This window comes from Ambystoma mexicanum, chromosome 9 (assembly GCF_040938575.1).
Source record: "Ambystoma mexicanum isolate Mex_15411 chromosome 9, UKY_AmexF1_1, whole genome shotgun sequence".
NCBI lineage: Eukaryota > Metazoa > Chordata > Amphibia > Caudata > Ambystomatidae > Ambystoma > Ambystoma mexicanum.
Genome location: NC_090931.1, coordinates 335,689,655 through 335,710,250, shown reverse-complemented (window position 1 = coordinate 335,710,250; position 20,596 = coordinate 335,689,655).

The following is a 20,596-nucleotide window of genomic DNA, read 5'->3' as shown; positions in this document are numbered from 1 at the left end:
ACCTGGAACTCCAAGGTAAAACATAGCGACTCATGGGCATATCGACCAACTAGCACCGCTCTAGAACAGCACGACGCAGCACTCTGTAACGTGAGGGAGCAAACTCAGAACCGAGCTTGCTCGTAGGGCATCTATGTCCCTCCAACAGACCTGCAGTTTTGCTAGGTTTGTTACTAGCACTGCTTCATTACAGCATGGCGCAGTGCTCAGTAGCTTTAGGAAGTAATTTCAGAACCATGCTTGCCCTCAGGGTGCCAGCGTCCCTCTGCCTGACCTGCAGGTTTGCAACCTCTCCACCTCACAGAGGCAATACTGCCACGATAACACCAGCACTTAAAGTGACACAATAACAGGCGGAAATTAACCCCTGCAGCGCCTGGTATGTAGATAGCCTCCCTGAATGTCTCCTTCTCCTAAACTGGTGCATATGGGACATCATAGGTGGAGACTGCTTCAATCTATTGCAATACATACCGCAAGGTGTACACGAAGAGTGGTATGAGCTTGATTAACTGATGTGCCATATCAACATGAGCGCCACAAAAAAGTTGTTTGACCACTAATATCACTCGCATACTTACAAATATCACCAATGCTAATAGTGTCTACAATATGACACACTTAGACACCTGAATAAAAAAAAAAACTATGTCTTTCAGGAGTAAAAGAATAAAACTACCCGCATCGCTATGGGCGCACTACAGAGCTGCTACCAAGCACTTAGAAGGTTGTGTGACTTGTGAGTACTTACTATATACTACAGAATGTAATTGCTCCTAACTGTATTTTTAATAGATTGATTCAATTACCTCAAGCTAGTATACTTAAACTAGTATTAATGCAGCACCCTTGTTTACACACAGGGCAGCCTAAATGTCTCTAGGGAACTCTGCTGTGGTGAGACTATTCCTTTGACCTGTATGGATATTGGTTACCAATAATTTGAGTGGCCATTTTTCCTTGCTATTAACATTAAGACAGTCCTGAAGAACATGGCTCAAACTATCTAGTCCACTGAAAGCCGTTCAACTTACAAGGGGAGACAGCAATGACATTCACTGCTGCACACCACTTCTATGTGAAGGGTAGAGTGAGAAGCGTGATGACACCACTGCATCTGTAAATATGCCAGGCTGTCCGGCAAAAGGGTCAACAAAGATGGCCACATAATGTTATGGTGTGATGACGTCGTCGCACATAGAAGCGTGATGACGCCACCGCCTCTGTAGATAAATGCTAGCAATTTCTAATGCTGATCCTTATCACGGATCAGCAGTATTGCTACAGGGACAAGCGGATCCCATCCACCAAGAAGCACCGGCAGGAATTATTTGCATTATTTCACTTCTTCTTTGTTTAAATTATTTGCAGGGAAGCATCCCTTAGACATTTAGAAAAAGTAAACTTGAGGTAGATAAATTGACCAAGTCACAAATGAGACTTTCTTTAAATAAAAAAATACCCCTTTCATCTAGGTACCTAACCACTCTGGCCCAAACAGTGGGAATTTAATATTATTATTTGTGTATTTGTTTATGGTTATAAACATAACCTTTACAAAAGATAAAACAGAATAAAACCAAGTATAACTCATCATTATATACGTTGTACATAGCTCTCAAAAACGAAACAAACAAACTGAATATCCACTAAAAACAATTAAACACAATTTTCAATCAATCAACATAATTGTTCAGTTGGAATGTATACATTTGTCAGTTGATAGTTTACAATTTACAATTTACATATGCTTTCTAAAAACCTGACTACAGCAAGCTGTAATGGTTTGCCTCTGCCATGAAGCATTTTCCAGTCGTTCTTCAGAAGGTCTCTGGCATTTTGAAGTCCCCATGTATCAAACAAGATTCCAATAACTGACCCTGTTGGATTTTGCATTATGCAGTGTAAAATCTGGGAATTTCAACATTAAAGTCTCCAACAATCAGAATCATCATATTAGGACAGATTTCTGGACACTCCAACATGGTGTCGCCCAGCTGTTTTAGAGCTGCTTGAATTTCCAGCTTCACGCTCCAGTACACATTAATCAGTAAGAGTTCACACTGTGTACAAAAGTATCAGATTTTACATTGAATCAAAGGCGCCAAGCACCAGTCATGAATCCTATAGATCTTAATAATGCCTGGGCCAATGTTCGAGTCCACAGCCGTGAGCAGACCCCCTGACGGGCGTCCAACCGGCCCCCTGCTGGCCAAAGTTGAATGCACAATTAATCCATCTACCACATACTGCTCAGTAAACCAGGTCTCCTGTAAAACACACAAACAAACACCCCTTCAATATGGAACAGATCTCTGGACAATTCTTAAGAGACCAGTTACCCCGGGAGATCCAACTAACCAGGGTCAATAGTTTCACATTGTTAACTATTGGGCTTCAAACCTTGAAGTTGTGAAATGGAGTCCCGCAGTGTGAGTGCTAAGCATCTCAGGCTGGATTCCCCATCGACCCTCTCCACACTGGGATTATTGTTCATAATTACAGTATTTTTAGATAGTGGGCCCCAGGTAACTCCCACATTGGACCCCCTATCCATAGGCACTTTCTTTAAGTCATATCCAAATTTATGGAGGGCATCCTGTTCTTTTAATACCATATCCACAATTGTCTCTGAATAAAATACCACCCGAACATAGTCATATCTTTGAAGATGAACAAAGTTGACTAATTTTATATCTCCAGAGGTGATTAATGATAGACTTGGAATTTCCCCGAACATAGCCAAGATTTTCGGACGGTTTAATGAGACCCGTTCATCATGAGCAAATAAGTACTGGATAATGATGCTGGGATTTTCAGAATAGCGAGGGGGTCGTAGGTTACTAGCTGTCCCCTCATATGTATGAGGACCATTGGCATTGTTCCCCAAAACTGATCCACAGATTGAGATACTAGTTGCCAGGAACTCCCCCCTGCTTGCGTGTTGGGGTGTTCCATTGCAGGGGGTTCCACAGGTCCAACCTTCCCTACAGTATCCACAGTATCCACTCCCAGGGTCACCTTCAAGTCCATTACGGGCTCTTTCATAACAGCAGATGAGGAAGAGGTAACAATAGGGCATAGAAGGGATTCAGATATTGGTTGCACATTCTCATGTTCACCAACATCAGTTTAATAACCCTTCTTATGACACGTTCCATTACCATGTCTCCCCCCATGTTTTTTTCCATCACGGAATCGGTGAAGCACACCCCTGCTGCATAGACATTACCTGCAATCTCCGGGCCCCCACCCACAAGCTGGGATATTCAGAATCCTTTTTTTTCCCAAGACCATTTGGTTGCAAGGTGTCTCCTTTACCTAAGTTGCCGAAAGTTCTCTCCCCAGGAGGATTCATCCCGTGAGGGGGATTAGTGCAATGTTCCTGTCCCCCCATCCCTGTAACACTTCATATGGTTTCTACCAAACCAGCCACCCCCATCACTTCGTTCAGCATTGGAGGCAAGCAAGGGATATTCTGGGTTTTCAAAGTATTTGATTCTTTATAGATCTGTCTCTCCCCTGGGACACCCTTTACCAGAGAAGGGCCACCAGTTGTAGACACGTTTTTATCAAGTCCTTTGGGAATAAAGTCAAATAGGCTTCCCTTGGCCACCTGATCTTGGGGCAAAGTACCAACTATTTTAATGCCCTTGTTATCCCTAAGGCCCTTATTTTTCAAATTGCCCTGGATAGTATCGGGGGCCACCGAGCCCTCAGTATCTCGACAAAGAATGACATCCTCCCCCTCCACCTCAATGCATGAGTCCGAGGAGGGAGAAACAGCTTTTTCTATGACCTGATTGCGCCAGTTATTGTTTGCTGCTTTCATAAATTTGCGCTTTCCCCCCAAGTCATTTATTTTCTGTCGTGGCTTCTTTTTTTGGTTTTGTCAATCAGTGTCAGTTGGTTCGAGGGAATAACCAAGAGTTCCCTTAAAGCAGCTATATCTTTCTCTGGTATGCCTAAGTTGTACCCTGACTTCTGCTTCCCACAGTCTTCAATGCACTCAGTATTCACTGCTGCCGAATGGTTAACAGCAGATGCTGGGTACATTTCAACCACCAGACCTCCACCCCCAAGGTTAGGTACCTGGAAATTAGAAGGACCCACCGAATGTTTCTCAGGACTCCAATGGTTAGCCTTCAAACAATGATTATTTTCCACTGCAATGATAAGCTGCCTCATGAGGAGCATGTGCAAAGATAATTCTTCTAGGATCTTTGCATTAAATTTGTCATCATGGGTGCTCTCCCCTAGAGTTCCCGGAGCCGTGGGTTCAGCTGAAGACAGTTCCTATTCGACTTCCTTGCCCAGTGGATATTGTGATAATGCCAGAGGAGAATTCTCCATGTCTGTTTGGCATTGGGAGTCTTCAAACATCCCCCTCTCACCCTCAGCATTTTTGTCCCCCTAACCAGATTCAATCAATAAAATAGACTCATCCCCCATTCCCTCACCGTCATTCAAGTTCTGCATAACAATATCCATTGAGGACGGAGGGGAATGGGAAGAGGCATGGCCATGGCCATCCTCATATTTCCCCTTAAAGGAGTAAAGATTAGAGGCGCTGATAGAATGTCAACAAAAGGCCGTGCCTCGGCCATTGTCTCTCACCTGGTAAGGGGTACTGTCCTCTGATATGTATACAGTTCACGCTTGTCCCTCTTCATTACACGTAACATTAACTCAGAAGTTATAGCTTTAAAACCCCCACTCTCAGTTGAGACTATTTCCAACCAGTCGCACTGAGTAGCTTAGGATCTTAACAGCCTGCACAAATTATAAAGGTAAAGTTTCCCAGAAATACAGTCTGTTTTTCAAAATATCGACAACACTTGAAAAATTCCGATACCTAAGGTGCCTCCCTACGGCTCTCCACGACCACGCCGAACAGCCTCTTCACTTGCAGTTCACTTCCGGTGCGCGCTCGGGGCGCGCACCCGGAGTAGATGTAGCAGCCAAGATCCAATGTCTGATTCAGGAGGGCATGGCTTAGGCATGTGACGTGGCGCGGGAGATCCAGGAGGGAGTACTATACTAAAGGAAGAAGAATATGAGTTCTGCCTAGTAAGGACAGAAGGGACTGCAAGGTTTCCTAACAACAAAGAAACAGAAGCAAATAGGTCAGAAAAGGGTCTTACACAGTCCTGCACAGAGTCCAACAAAGATAATTAGGATGCAGTGTTTCCACAGTCAGCGCGGCTTCCAGTTGCGGACTACGAGATCTGCAAAGCGTGTCCAGCCCAACAGCCTCTTCACTTGCAGTTCAGTTCCGGCGCGCATGCCCAGAGTAGATGTAGCAGCCAAGATCCAATGGCTGATTCAGGAGGGCGTGGCTTAGGCGTGTGACGTGGCGTGGGAGGCGCAAGAGGCAGTACCATACTAAAGGAAGAAGAATATGAGTTACTGCCTAGTAAGGACACAAGGGACAGAGAGGTTTCCTCGCAACAAAGAAACAGAAGCAAATAGGTCCGAAAAGGGTCTTACACAATCCTGCACAGAGTCCCACAAAGATAAATAGGATGCAGTGTTTCCACAGTCAGCATGGCTTCCTCTTGCGGACTACGAGATCTGCACCTAAAAATAAGGCAGACAGTCAAAGTGTGTCCAGCCCAACGGCCTCTTCACTTGCAGTTCACTTCTGATGTGCATGCCCGGAGTAGATGTAGCAACCAAGATCCAATGGCTGATTCAGGAGGGCGTGGCTTAGGCATGTGACATGGCGCAGGAGGTGCAGGAGGCAGTACTATAACAGTCCTGCACAGAGTCCAACAAAGGTTAATAGGATGCAGTGTTTCCACAGTCAGCGCGGCTTCCTCTTGCGGACTACGAGATCTGCACCTTTTCCGTTGTATTTGGACGGCTTCTGAGCCTTCTCTCCCGTGTTCTGCTTTTTGAATTTCCAAATTTAATACCTAAATCCAAACCATACACTAACAGATGGAGCAATAGGGTGAGAGAATACTAGAAAAATCAATTAAATACATGAGAAATGTGTGAAATGACTAATGAAGTTAAAATGACCTGAAATCTTCTTAGGCAAATTATATTTAACTAAAAAAAGTGGGGAAAGACGTGTAGAGAGAATGAAATGAGAGACAGAAATACAACAATTGAAGAAATACTTATTGAAACTAAATAAACTACAAAAAGGAATTTATGTTATCATGCAACAATAATGTATGTGGATAATGGGCCTCATTACAACCTGCCAGTCCGGGACCGTGCAAAATCCGTGACGGCGGTAAAAACGTTTCCGTGTCCGCAAGGTTGCGGAAAAACCGTCCGATTACACGCTGTCGGTCGCGCGCACCACACAGACTCGGAAACGTTGTCACCGCCACCACGGAAAACCCCACGGAAATGGAAATAACGAAGCCACAAGTGGCGCTAAACCCGTTTCCGCCTCCGCCACCACGGACACGGAACCGGAAATACCATGATCGCCAAAACAGGAAACAGAGAGGCGGCCATCATATAAAAGCACAAACCATTGCCATCCAGAGCCAGCACAAGCACAATCCTAACTCTGAGAAGCCAAAAGGGACCACCAGCATGTCTGCCAGGATTCCTGCTCAGAGGCAGCGCAAACAGCGCTTCAGCGAGGCGGAGCTAACCGTCTTGGTGGAGCACATTGTGGACAATGCTGAGATGCTGTTCAGCGCCGACCAACGGCGTGCCACACAGCAGCGGAGGAAGGAGTGTGGGCCGAAGCTGCACGCAAGTGCACCGCCGTTGGCGTGGCAGTGAGGAGCGTGAAGGACTGCCACAAGCGTTTGGACGACCTGAGGCTGAGGGTAATCAACCTCATTTCCACGCACCGCCAACGCAGCAGTGGGACAGGCGGAGGACCCCCTTCCCCACTGAGGCTGCAAGCATGGGAGGAGCGTTGCAGCAGCGTCCTCCACCTAGAGGGAATCCATGGGATCGGGCAGGCTGAGGCAGGAGTGAGCCCACCTGCAGATGCCGGTAAGTGCCCAAACATTAATGCCACATGTAAATATGCAGTTGTGAGTACTGGGCCAAAGGACCCATTAACAACCCCCCCCAGGCAGTGCATGTGTGGGCCAAAGGACCCATTAACAACCCCCCCCCCCAGGCAGTGCATGTGTGGGCCAAAGGACCCATTAACAACCCCCCCCAGGCAGTGCATGTGTCTGCCAAAAGACCCATTAACAACCCCCCCCCCCAGGCAGTGCATGTGTGGGCCAAAGGACCCATCATGATCCGTATGGCAACCAATATCACTGAATGCAGACACCAGCAATCAGATGCATGTGACTAACACTATTCAATGTACAATCTCAATGACGCATGTGATGCACCCATCTGCCACCACAACAACACTAATTGCATGCCCTTTGTGTCCCCACAGCCGTTTCAAGTGACAGTGATACTGCACAACAGGCCAGCCAATCTGCATCGGCATGTACACTAGCCACCGCCACCACACAGGAGGATGCTGCCGGCAGATCTGCACCTCTGGCCACATTACCAGCCACTACAGATGTGGGGCACACCACCACCACCGACATCCCCACCGTCTCCACACTGGCTGAGTCTAGACAGGTGCCACGGGAACCTATCATGGACACTCAACACAACACCGAAGGCAGCAGCACTGCAGAGGGGGCGGCCTGCAGTGATAACAGTGCCCCGCAAGAGCACTCGGAAACGGGGCCACAGGGGGAGATGCCCACATTGGAAGACCTGTGCTCCTTCCATGAGCTGGGGTTCAGCCCCACTTCACTGGGGAGTCCCATGAGGTCGCCCACCCCATCCATGGCCGAACTGAATGCCCGCATGCAGCGGATGGAGGACCAGCCGGCTACCCTCACCCAGCTGGTGGAGAGGCAGCTAGAGGAATCCAGGCTGCAGAGGGAGAGCTACAGCGCCTCAGTGCGTCGCCTGTCGAGGTCCATTGGACGCTTTGCGAGCACCATAGTGACCCTTGCACGCCATGTGCGGGAGGGCAATGACCACACCTCCAGGCTTATAGAGGCCATGTTGGTTGGCCAACAGGCAAATCTGGCACGGATGCCCTCAATCCCAGATTCTGGCCCATCAAACACTACCACCCCATCCAGCTCCACTACTGCCAGTCCAAGGAGGCGCTCGAGTAGGCTAACGGGTCCTTCGGGCAAGGTTGCACAGGCACAGAAGCGCACGCGCAAGTGATGGCATGTGTGTGGGGCAGTGCAGGACACATGTGGACTACAAGGGTGTGAGAGGGGTGGGCACGTTTGGGTGGTGGGGTAGGTAGTTTTGGGGGTTTGGACAATGGGCTCTGGGTGGGGGTGGGCACGTTTGGGTGGTGGGTGGCCCCGGGTGTACAGCTTCCCTAACCAATGCACCTTCTTCCCTGTTGTTATCACATCAATACATCACCATTTCAAATCAAGACATACATGTGTGGACATTGATCATTTATTTAGCAGTCCAACTATTAATTCATTGTCGTCACCATGTTTGTGCATTTCTGTGAATGTGCCGTGACTCAAAAGTAAATGCCAATCAGGGCATCCCGTGCTCTCTGGCCATCATGTGGACCCCCAGGGGGAGGCGGTGCCATCCCATCCCTATCTCCATCCCCATCCCCATCCCCATCCCCATCTCCATCCCCATCCCCATCCCCATCTTCCTCATCTGCGTCTGGTGGCATTGGGATGTTCCTGCGCAGGCATATATTGTGCAGCATGGCACATACGAGCGTGATTTTGCCCGTCTTCACTGGGCTGTACAGCAGTGATCCGCCAGATCTGCTCAGACAGCGGAAACGGGCCTTCAGCAGTACAAATGTCCTCTCAATCATTCCACGTGTGCGGATATGTGCCCTATTGTATGCCTCTTCATGCCTGTTCCTTGGTCTCCGTACAGGTGTCATCATCCATGGCGTGAGTGCATATCCCGCATCACCTACATGGGATGTAGATGGGGGAACATGTCAGTGTTTGTGGCATCATGTCCTCATCTGCTGCTGTGCATTCTTGTATCATCATTCATTCATGCATATGTACCATGCAGTGTATGGAGGTATGTCTTGGGCATCACGAGGTATGTCGCTGACTGCATATGGGCCTACACATTAACTTGCATGTTTACTGTGCCCTGCGGGTGAAATGTGATTGTGTGCATGCCATGGTGCAGTGCTGTCCACACATGGCAGAGTGACTCCACTGTACGGAAGTAGTGAATACACGTCGTCTCATTTACACGCCTCCCGTGCTTTTTGGGGCAGTGTTTCAATTGAGGGTGGGTGTCTGCAGTGGCACAGGGTTAATGGGACAGTGACGTGATTGGCTGTGGCAGCGTGTGCACGGGCACATTGTGGTGCTCTGTCATGTCTTCCTTCATGATGTTTGGCATCCGCTGTGTATTTGGTAGATGGAAGGGGGGGTGATGCATGTGCGGTCACAGCGGCACACTCACAATGCTCATTGGCCTGGACACACACACACACACCACTCCGACAGGGTTGTAGCATCGTCAGCTGTACTCACCCAATAGCCACGTGTTTTGTCCGGCATAGCGTTCCATGTACCGTGGCAACGTGGAATTCCGCAGTACCATTGAGTCATGTGATGAGCCTGGGAAACGTGCACAGCAGTGTGTAATCAGTTGCATGGCATCACAAACCATCTGGACATTCAAAGAGTGATACTGTTTCCTATTGCGGAACACCGCCTCAATTGCATGTGGTACTGTCAGCTCGACGTGGGTGCAGTCAACTGCGCCTATGCAATTTGGCATGCCTGCTATGGCAAGGAAGGCCAACTTGGTGGCAATGACCTCGGGGAGGGTGCGGGGTAGGGCTATGTGTTCCGACACATGGCGCAACAGGGCATCCAGTACCTGTACCAGGATTTTTGAGAAACACGGTTGTGATATGCCGTGCAGCTCACCAACCGTGTGTTGATAGGTGCCAGTGCCAAGGAAATGCAGAACTGAGACAACCTTCAAGAGGGGGGGGGTGGCGGTGGGGGTGTCAATTAGGCTGCTGATGTTGTCCTCAATCATGGCGGTGATGTGCAGGATTGTTGCACGGTCCAGCCGGTATAGGGTGTGGATCTGTCCTGGGGTGAGGTTCCAGGGTGAGGCCCTGATGCGTGGTATTGGTGGCTGGCGGCGGGGTCGGCCTGGCTGGGCAATGGGGTTTGCCATAGCTGCAGGGTTGGCTGGTTGCCGCCTGCGCCTCCTCCGCCTACGCCTCCTCCTCTGCGCCATTACTGCCACCATGTGCAGTACTGCCTGTTGGTTGAGTAGGCCCAGTCCCAGTGCTACTAGACCTGCTGCCTGCATGGTTCTGTGTTGTGTTGGGCTGGGTGTGGCCCTTTTGTGTGCTCCCAGTGGCCTGCTAAGTCCAGCTGGGCTGATTTGGTGCACCTGTGCCCTGATTCAGTTCAGCAGGCAGTGTATAACGCCATGTTCGCGGTGGCGGCGGTTCCGCCACCGTGATCACGGTCTTTACGCCATTTTTTTCCCGGTATTTCCGTGTCCGTGCTAGTTGTGATGCTCACGGTGTTTAGTGTTGCCGGTAAGGGAGGGGTTTCCGTGCAGACGGACTTAAGGGGAACCCTATTTCCGCGGTGGCGGTTAAGGGTGGTGCTATTACCGGGGCCGCGGGTCATGATTGCGCGGACATGGAAACGGTGCCGGTATGGTTTTACCGGCAGTGTTAATTCCGGACCGGAGTACTTGTAATGACGCACAGTCTAAGAGAGAAATAAAAGAAAAAGAAAAAAAGAAAGTAAAATAAAGAATGGAATAATACCCGTTTGCTCTGTTGTATAAACAATCTATATGAGGCTGGCACACTGCGACTGATGTACAGTACATTGCTGATGATACAACAGCTATTGGTCATTATGTTACAGCATACATGACAAAAGCTGAAAAGAGCAATGCAGCTGAATTATGGGCAGATTTATCAGCAGATAAAAGTCATAGTCAGAAACGTCTAGCTTTGGTCTGAAGATGCTCTCACATAGTGAGTGTGGTGCTAGGAAGCTGCAGATCAGCGAACTAATTTGTTTCTCTATGGACGGAGCATTCATGTTCTTTGGTTAACTCTTGGCCCAGCTACTACTAGAAGTCGGGTACTGAAGCCCTTCAGTGAAATTCAGCAGTTAGAACTTTTGGCAGCTGAATTGGCAAAAGAGACTCCTGAGGGCAGTCAAGAATTTGTACAAGGAAGCCAAAATGTGCTAGGTGAGTCAATTATTCAAACTGATGTTGAGATTGCCATGGAAGAAGTAAAAGGTGCAATGCAACAAACTAAAGTTGCAGATGAAAATGATGAAAATATGAAGGGGCACCTGGCAGCACCCTGATCTAACCAGATAATTGTGTATTTACATATATGAAAAAGATCAGGGTGAGCCTGGATAGAAAATAGGTATCCAGTTATTTTACTGAAAATAAAACAGAGTGGTAAGTTTCACCGAAGGCCACAATACTGAAAAAATACCAAACATTTTAATAAAATATATATATGGTAGTGGGGTAAGGGGTTACAATTGGTGGGGATTGAGTTGGGTTGGGGTAAAAAGGATAGGAAAGCGGGGGCTGAATAAAAAATAAAAAACAATTCAGTATTTTTTCAGTATTTTGACTACTCTGAAATGTACCACTCTGTTCTTAACTTAGGTAAAATCACATATAACCGATAAAGAGTGACCCACTCTTGTTTATTACATATGCCACATATATACAAAAGATGTGAAAAGTCACCAAACAATTTAATACATTGTGAGTGTTATACAGGACACAAAATATATAATGTGGTGCATTATATGTGCATAACAATAAAAGTTATCAGAAAACACAAATATGACTCATGTGAATATGAAACAAACCTTCTCAATGTCTTGGGGTTGTATGAAACAACAGCTGCCACATAGGTTTGTCAATTATGCAGAGTTATAATCAGACCTTGCTATTTTGTAAAGTTGTTGACACAACTGTGTTTCAGCCTATAGAGCAATCGAGGGGCGCTCTTATTTCAACGGCCTTCATTAGGACAATAAATGATTTCCGTATCCCATTCAAGGAGGAATCCTGTGGTCACTGATCTAAAACGTAAAACAAGTGTAAATCTAGTGTTACAAGGGGGGGGCCTTTTCCAGGTAGCATTTAAGACACTTATGCTTAATTATTTATTTTTCTGATCTTTTTCATATATATAAATAGATGAAAATGATGATACATTATTAAGCAAATGTAGAGTAGAAGGGATTACAATACAAACCTCGGTTGATGTATGTTAGTGGACAAGCAGGAACAGGGAAATCTTTTAATTCATGCATTAAGAGCTATGATACAAAATGTAACTCATTGCTCTCTGTCATGTATTGTAAGTGTTCCAACAGGTTTAGCAACTTTCACTGTTACATTGCATCGACTGCTGATGCTACCAGTGGAGCATGAGAATAAACCAGAGTATCAAAAATGTGTACCAAGTGCAGCACAAGAAGTAGGAAAAGTTCTAAGAAATTAAATACCTTGATTGTAGATGAAGTAAGCATGGTGTCTAACTTGATGCTAGATTTCATTCACTTGCGAATGCAAGAGGTTTTGAAGACTGACGTTTTGTTTGGAGGTACACATGTATGTTAGATCAGCCACCAATTCCAAAAAACTCCATCAAATGTGGGAACAGCATGAGGAGGACGATAGATAATGAGAATACGGTATATAGTGGATGTCATAATGGACACACAAACCAGTAAAGCTTCCATTTTAATTTCAACAAGCAGCACAACCGTGCAAGCAATAGAAGATCTAAAAATAAGTGCAAGACCAGCGCCGGGATGAGCAGATACTCTATCAAGGCCACAATAGAGTTATAATTTGCTGGTAGGGCTTGCACCAGTAAAGATCAATCAAGTAGCCATTTTTCAGTGACACATACTAAGTCTGGTGCATGCGCAAACAGAAGATCATAACATTCAGCAGCACAAGATACAAGGGAATGTTCATTAAATAGAAAACATTTTAAACAATCAGTAGACCGGGCTCCAGAGACTGAACTTGCTGACGGTAGAACCTTGAAACCAGTGGGGAAAACTGTATTAGTGGGATCAAGGCGCAATAACGTACTTGTTGCCAACTGGAAACACCTTTCCTGTGTTGGCAAGTGTTCAGGAGTGTGCACTAGTCCAGTACTTGGGAAGGGAGGGGAGGGTGAGAGGGGGACACTCCTCTATAAACTGAAAAAGCAAGGATCTACGGAAGAAACCTGGCGATTGAGGTCAACTGACCCTTCTATCTCATCTCATCCCAAGAGCCCGCCCTGATAGCTGCTTTGCCCTGGAGCAATTCTCCTCCAAATTCCAGAAGCAAATGAATATACAGATCTCAAAGGCTTACAACAAAGCAAAATACATTAGGCAAACCCTTGTGTATAGGCGCGTTACAAATGCCATATCATAAAACCGACTATTGGATGAGCACGATTGAGGCACTCGCTAAGCAGTTAAGTTGCTTTTCAACTCAGTGACATCCAATACTGCGTGTAGAAACAGTCTCCAAAGGTCATTCCTAGTACTGTCTGCACCTAGTGTTGCCAAATACAACATCACCCACTTCAAAGACACCTTTTCCTTTTGTTCCCTGTGCCCCGGGTTCCAAAAATGTTGACTATTATAAGCTGCCTTGAGTTTACAGGATGCCAAGCCGACCTGATCCCAGCTTAACTATTAGGATAACATGTTGATGCCTTTGCCACATTAATTACTGATTTGAGTAACTATTTATTCTTAGCTGGGGTTGTTCCTTACACCTTAAAAAAGGTAGAGTATGACCTGTGTTTTATAAAAAAAAAACGTTTTGTACCCAGTTATCATTGCCACTTTTTAGCATATCACCAATCTTCGTTTGGTCGCCAAAATCATGGCGAACATTGTTAGCTCACACGTGCAATCTTTCTCAGGAGATCACTCTTGTCTATCCCCCTTACCATCATGTTTCTGTCCCAGGCAGAGGTCGGCGATGGCCCTGTTGGGTTTTTGGGTCAACTGTCCTGGGTAGATCAGAGAGAAGGAGTTATGTGGGATGTCTCTGCCACCATTTTCATCGTGTACCATAACCTATTGCTTTTACAAAGATTGGACACTTTGGACCATGTCTCCAATGATTTGCTCCTTTCTAGGTGAGCCATCACTGAGAGTTAAACATGTACTTTGCACCCCTTTTTTGAGGTCCTTCGATTATAGTCTGTCTGGGTTCAGTCATATGCTGATAACCTCCAGGTACAAATTCTAAATGTGAACTCTCATTAGAGTTACCTGCTCAGGCGAAAACCTTGCCACCACGGATGATGAACGGATGCATGTGGAACAGAGGGAGTTCAGCCTTCTTCAAACGAACGAAAAGCTCAAGAAAGGGCAGCAAAACTTTGTGAAGATTTGCAAGAATCTGCCCAGATTCAAAGAACATCAGTATGAGACTTCAACCAAACTCTTTACCCCACTCACGGAAGACTTGTATAAAGCTACCCTAGGAATGGACTTATTGGAAAATGAATTAAGATTGAACGTGCATCACAAGGGACACCTTGTGGGAATGTGATCAGGCATGCACAAAGAACACTGAAAATTGCTGACTCACCAACGCTTCCACGCATGATGTCCAGTACACATTCCAAGAAGATGCCAAGCTAGAATCATAACTTTGAAACTGACTTTTTCCTTGTTTTTTTTTTTTAGGGAGGGGTTTGCCTGTTAGTCGATGTGCGTAGCACGCACGTGATAACACTATACCACACCACAGAGGAGACCATAACAGCCTCATTTCAAATGAGGTGGCGCATTAAATTGCGTAAAAGCAAGGGTAATGCCTGTGCACCTCTATTTAATGCACAGCTTCCTTTTGGAAAACTGAGGAGGCAGAGGCGGGGCCTGGAGCAGAGATAAAACCTCTGCCATGCAGTCCTTCTCCATCATAGCCACATTGAACACCTGCATGGGATTTTCATGACTGAATACAAGTGCAATGGAATCCACCTCGGATTTGCACTTGGGCAAAACTCCACACCTCCACCTATACCTGACCTACTTCATGAGAGTCCATTAGTAAATGCCGCCTGAAAAGCATATTTGCACATGGCGTTTACGACACCGACACCGAGTGTAAAATGGAAAGAGTAAATGCAAGTTCACCTCCCTTTTGGTTTTTCCTTGTCCTTACCACCTGGTAGTTCTGTAAAATGGTATGCAGACGACCCCACAGCATGTACGTGCTACCATTGATGGTCCCCTGCAACCTAAGATTTCTTTTTCTAAAATGACCCTTGAAGTGCCGGTGTGGTACTTCTGTGCGGGACCCAACGGAGGCAGCAACTCACCCGTGTATGTCCCACACAGTTGATATGCGGCTCACTTTGAAATATTGATTCGAACTTTGGGGAATTTACATGTACATAGCTTGTGTGGCACACACATGTGCTGCAGCCTCATTGCTTTATTCATGGAACTCCAACACAGCACTGTCAAGGCACTGGGGAGGTTCAAAGGAATTTTGATATCACTTCTACTTCCCTTGTAATTCTTTCTGAAGTCATATCACATATTGAGAAACCCCCAGTTCATTACATTTTGTTTTGAAGATGGTGAAACCTCACTTTGACATCATAAATATGACGGTGCAGCATTTTCATAACCGTTGTGCTATTGTTTAGAACGCTACATTACTGAAATTCTGCATCACTTCAAGTGCAATTGACACTAGGGCAAAGCTTTCCCTAGTGCAAGAACCATATTTTTTCAAAGCATTTTTTTTAGCACCAGCGCAAAGGACTACTGTTAGGGAAAACATTGCCCTAGTGCAAACATGTATTGAAATAGTATGTTTTTTGCACTAGAAAAAGTTTTCCCCAGTGCTAATTGCCCTTGCACTGATGCAAGGTTTCTATAAGCCCACCCCACATGGTAGCCCTCCTGCTCCACAGCCTTCCTTCTGTTGCAAACTCATCCCCTCCCAGATGCGACCCGACAGATAAATGGGCCTCAGGCTTCATTGCAGTCCTAGCCCAATATTCCGCATGATTTGAGCACCAGCCTCTGGTACTGTTTTACCTTTCCATGGTGTTGTGATTGTCTCCATGAGACGACATTGGAACTTGTCAGGGCATTTGATAGCACAATTCAAAAGCCATGCGTGGCATATATTGTGCACAACGATGACAGCCTAGTAATAGGGTTTGGAGAGTTTTCAAGAAAATGCAAAGCCATCTTGCAACTTTCTTCTACTTGCTAAAGGTTTGACCATTTGTATACAGGCGATCCGGAGAAAGTTACGATGCCTTTTAGAAACACTAGACAATCCTTTTTTTAAGATGCCTATGTACAATTATTTTGTCAACATCCATGGATCGGCCCTTGCTAATGTTTGTTGCTAAAACTTTGTACCTGCCAATCCAGTGCCTTGCAGTTCCAAGAACCCATCTAACTGGTTTCTAAAAACATTAACCCAGGCTTTCGTGAAGAGCTGTGACTAATTATTCTCGATGTAAACCACCTTTCGGTATAGTTAACAATTTCTCTCCTACTCCTCAGAAGGGCAGGTTACATGCAAAAGCTTAGATCTGACCAATTTCTGGAGCATACTCAAATGCCCTCTAGAAGATAGCCACAAACCAGTGAGGGCCTCATCTTAATTCATCTACTCCTGAGGCGATGAAGGAGTCCATGATCCGCCCTGTGAAAGAGCAAAACGGTTTGATGGAAAAGGTCTTTATCGCCTTAATCAAAACACAAGCAATCAATATTTATTTACAGTAGAAAGGAGAACTTTTCTGAAAATGCTCTGAGGGATGATTGGCGAATTGGGCATGACCACACAAAGCCCCATGCGTGGCACCTGCCGAGTTGGTACACATGCCATCCCGATTACAGCTAGAATCATGAAATGAGTGGAAGAACACTGGCCCACACTAGCCACCAGGATCTGAAACCCTGTGGCCAACTCAGTATGATCGCATCTTCCATGAACAGATGGCCGATTGTGGGCGCACAACAACCCACACCCACAACCTTATGAGAGCTATTCATTAAATGAGATGCGTTTACACACCTTTCAGCTCCTAAAATATTTTAACGGGTCAGCTGAAGTTCTGCCCAGATTCCCCCAGCGCAGATATCATCTATTAACACCACCATGCCAAGGATTGCTCCTATGAAAATATGAATGCCCTCTTTAGATAAATGTACCATCAAAAAACATACATGAGCTCTCTTCCGAAGGGATGACCCATGTCTGATATTCCCAACAACAGGAAATGTGTTCGCTTTGAAAGGTCAATTTCTTTACCAATGGATTCAAGGACGATGCTTGGCCTCCTTCTCCCCAAGTGCCACAAGCCGGGCAATGCGCCTCCCACCCTTGAAAATCACTAAGATGTCACTCCCCTCCCCCTGCATTTTATTTTTAACACAAAGTGTCGTCTTTCGCTAGATTATTTGTTCATTCTCCCCTTAGTCTCTCCGCCTTCTTGTTTCTTCTCCTCTCTGAGCGCCCAGTCGTCTCTCTTTTCTTTCTTGCCTTTTCATCCACTTGGCTTTCTTTCATCTTTCACTTCCTTCATACCCTCCTGCTCACCTCCCGGCCACTCTTTCGTCGTCTGACTCCTTTCTGCAGTTGCCCCACCTCTCTCTCCCTTCTGGTCTACGTTCCTCTTTTCTATTCTCAGACATCTGTCTCTTTATTCTCACACTTTACCATACCATCTCTCCCTTCCTTATCACCTGTCTCTCCCTGACACCTCTTGCATCTTCACTCTGTAAACACCATCTCACACCATCAGTTCTCCCACACACTGCCTGTGCCCTTGAATGCCGCACTCTTGCCATGAAGGGTGGGAGAGCAATGATGTACTGATTGAGAGGTCATATTTTCTGTGCAACGGCGAGGTTATCATACATATGAACAGAAAAAACGACTACTCCCAGAATTCCCACTGGCACACCTCCCCTTTCCCACTGTCCAACAATAGTGTCCCAGTTTCTCAGATACCTGTTCATCATGGGCAATGCACATCTTATTTTGAATCTGCGAACAACACCATAGCAAGCAAGCACTAGCCGTCTTGAGAGAATGGGCCTCAAAGGAGTCTTTACATGGGCATAATTTTAGGGGGGGACAGGGGGGTTTGTCCCCCCCAACTTTCCTGGCACACCATTTTGTTCCCATTCGTTTGGCTGGGGCACTGTAAGAATGGCCTCTGGAGCAGCTCCGGCATCTCCAGCAGCGCCTCCGCTCCACCCAGCCCTGGGCCTCAAACCGTCCGCGTCGGCGAGGCCCTGCTTGCAGGGAGGGGCTGGGGTGGCGCTGCGGTTGTAGTGAGCGAGTCTGCTCTTCACTTGTAGCGGACCGCGGACAGACGCCGTGCCATGGCGGGCCCCCAGATCCCCATCACCAATGTAAGAATGGCCAGAGACGAGAGGTTGAGGAACAGAGGTAAGTTTATTTCTAAAAAGGGGCCCGCCGTGCCCGACCACTCCTCTACGCTTCCAACCGTTACTGGGTCACGCGAATCAAGCTCCGTAGGAATACAGGGAGATTGGTTTGCGTGTCCCCATTCTAAATATGACATCACTACAGGCACCTTTTCTTAAGATGTCATGCCCCCCTAACATTTTCAGCAAAGTTACTCCACTGAGTCTTTAGTTCTGAAAAATGTCAAAGATGGGCCCTCACCAAATTCTATCAAGTAAAAGAAAATATTGTTTTGAGGTGAAAAAGGGAGGGAGGGATAATACTTAACTCTGTACCTTTAATAGAAACAGGACTGTCTGCTGTAACCTTACTAGGACAAGTTGGTATTCTATGGCATGGCACAGATGCTCCTATTATGCATACACCAAAGCCATGTAAAACTAAAGCGGAAGCATGAACAATAGGTTTACAATAACAAATATCGAAGGTCCAGGCATTTAGCCTATTAGCTGACTTAATAATATTTCCCAGCATGGCCCCTGCCCAGAACGGGTTGGAAGCCATGGAAATCAACTCCTGCTTTCATATCCCCTTTAATCCATCTGACTGCGGTACTATTAGGTATCAGAGCAAAACGTTTACAGAAGTAAATACAAAGATCTGGGAAGATGGTCTCAAATTAGCTTTCCCTGCCTCATGCTGTTTTAAATACCAGACAGCACGCAACCTGTGGTTATGAGGAAAGTTGCAAAATTCAACAATCATTAAAGAGGTACGTTTACATAGATGGAGGAGTAAATACTGTATGTTTAATGATCCAGAACTCAGATCAGAAACCCGCCAAAAAGCCACCAAACACGCCAAAGTGACTAACCGGGGCGATAAAGACTTTAAAGAGATATGCACTTTATCAGGCCATCTTTCCAATAAAGCTCAAATTAACATCCCAAACATGGGAGTACTGAGGGATGGGAGGAATTGAGATCCAGACCCCTTTCAGAAGCCCACATTTGCATAGATGCTCCCCTACTATCAAATCATCTATGAAATCATGATGGACTGAGATAATCACTACAGCTGTGGGATATGGATCCATATCCCCTCACGGCCACAAATTAGCCATAGGAATTACGGGCAGTGGTGTATGACAGAAAAGTACGTGGTGCCCAAGATTAATTGTTAGGAGGGAAGCTGATTGAGACAAGCCTGCGAGTGCCAATCTATCCCTGGTACCAGCCATGGCATGAAGACCAGATTGTCACTCTGTAATAATGGACTTCACTTTCCTGCAGGATCTCTGAGAAGTCTGGGGTAAGATAACAAAAGAATCGGGCAATATATTGCTAAATCCAACTCTATCAGGTACCAGTTCCTGGGAGAGCAGCCAAAAGGGTGTGATGTGAACTAACGTCACTCTCTGGCTCTGTGGTTGCAGCCGAGCCTGCGGGATCATTGCAGAAGGGAGAAAATGCTTAAAGGGTACACAACCCCATTCCTACGAAAAAGCGTCAGTGGCCAGGGTTATCTGAAGAACCACAGAAGCTATGTGTTGGGATGGGATGTGAATAGATCCAGATGGAACAGGCTCTATAACCCCTGCATTTTCAGAAAGATCTGTATCACAGGAGTAGCCAATCTGCTGGATCCCTACAGTACCAAGAGCACTAATCCACACCCTTATTGCATGAACCCATAATTCATTCTATTTGGTGTTTAATCTATCCGGGAACTCAAAAATCCCCCAAAACCTTGGTTTCATGGATCTGGTTCCTGCTACATTTTGATGTACTGGATTGCAGATCGGTTGCCCATCTGTAACCCAATTGTACACCGTACCATGCCTTTTGCAAAACATCGAACCATAAAGGAACCCAAACTTGTCCTTCCATTCCATAGCCACATGTGCTTTAGCAACAATTGTAACTCCTTGAGCACTTTGGTAGAAAGAAGGCATGATCTGATTAGTCTAGTCTGAACCTTGCTTTATCTCTACATCGCCCTATTCTGAAAGTAGGAAGGAAAATACACTGAACAAATGAAGAGAGCACCACGACTATCCTGCCCAGGTGTCTTAGAGTTGTCATGCTTGCAAGCATCACGTGGGCTATCTCCCTTCTGATTGCCCTGATCTTACCTTAGGGAAGGTGAATTGATTTTTTTT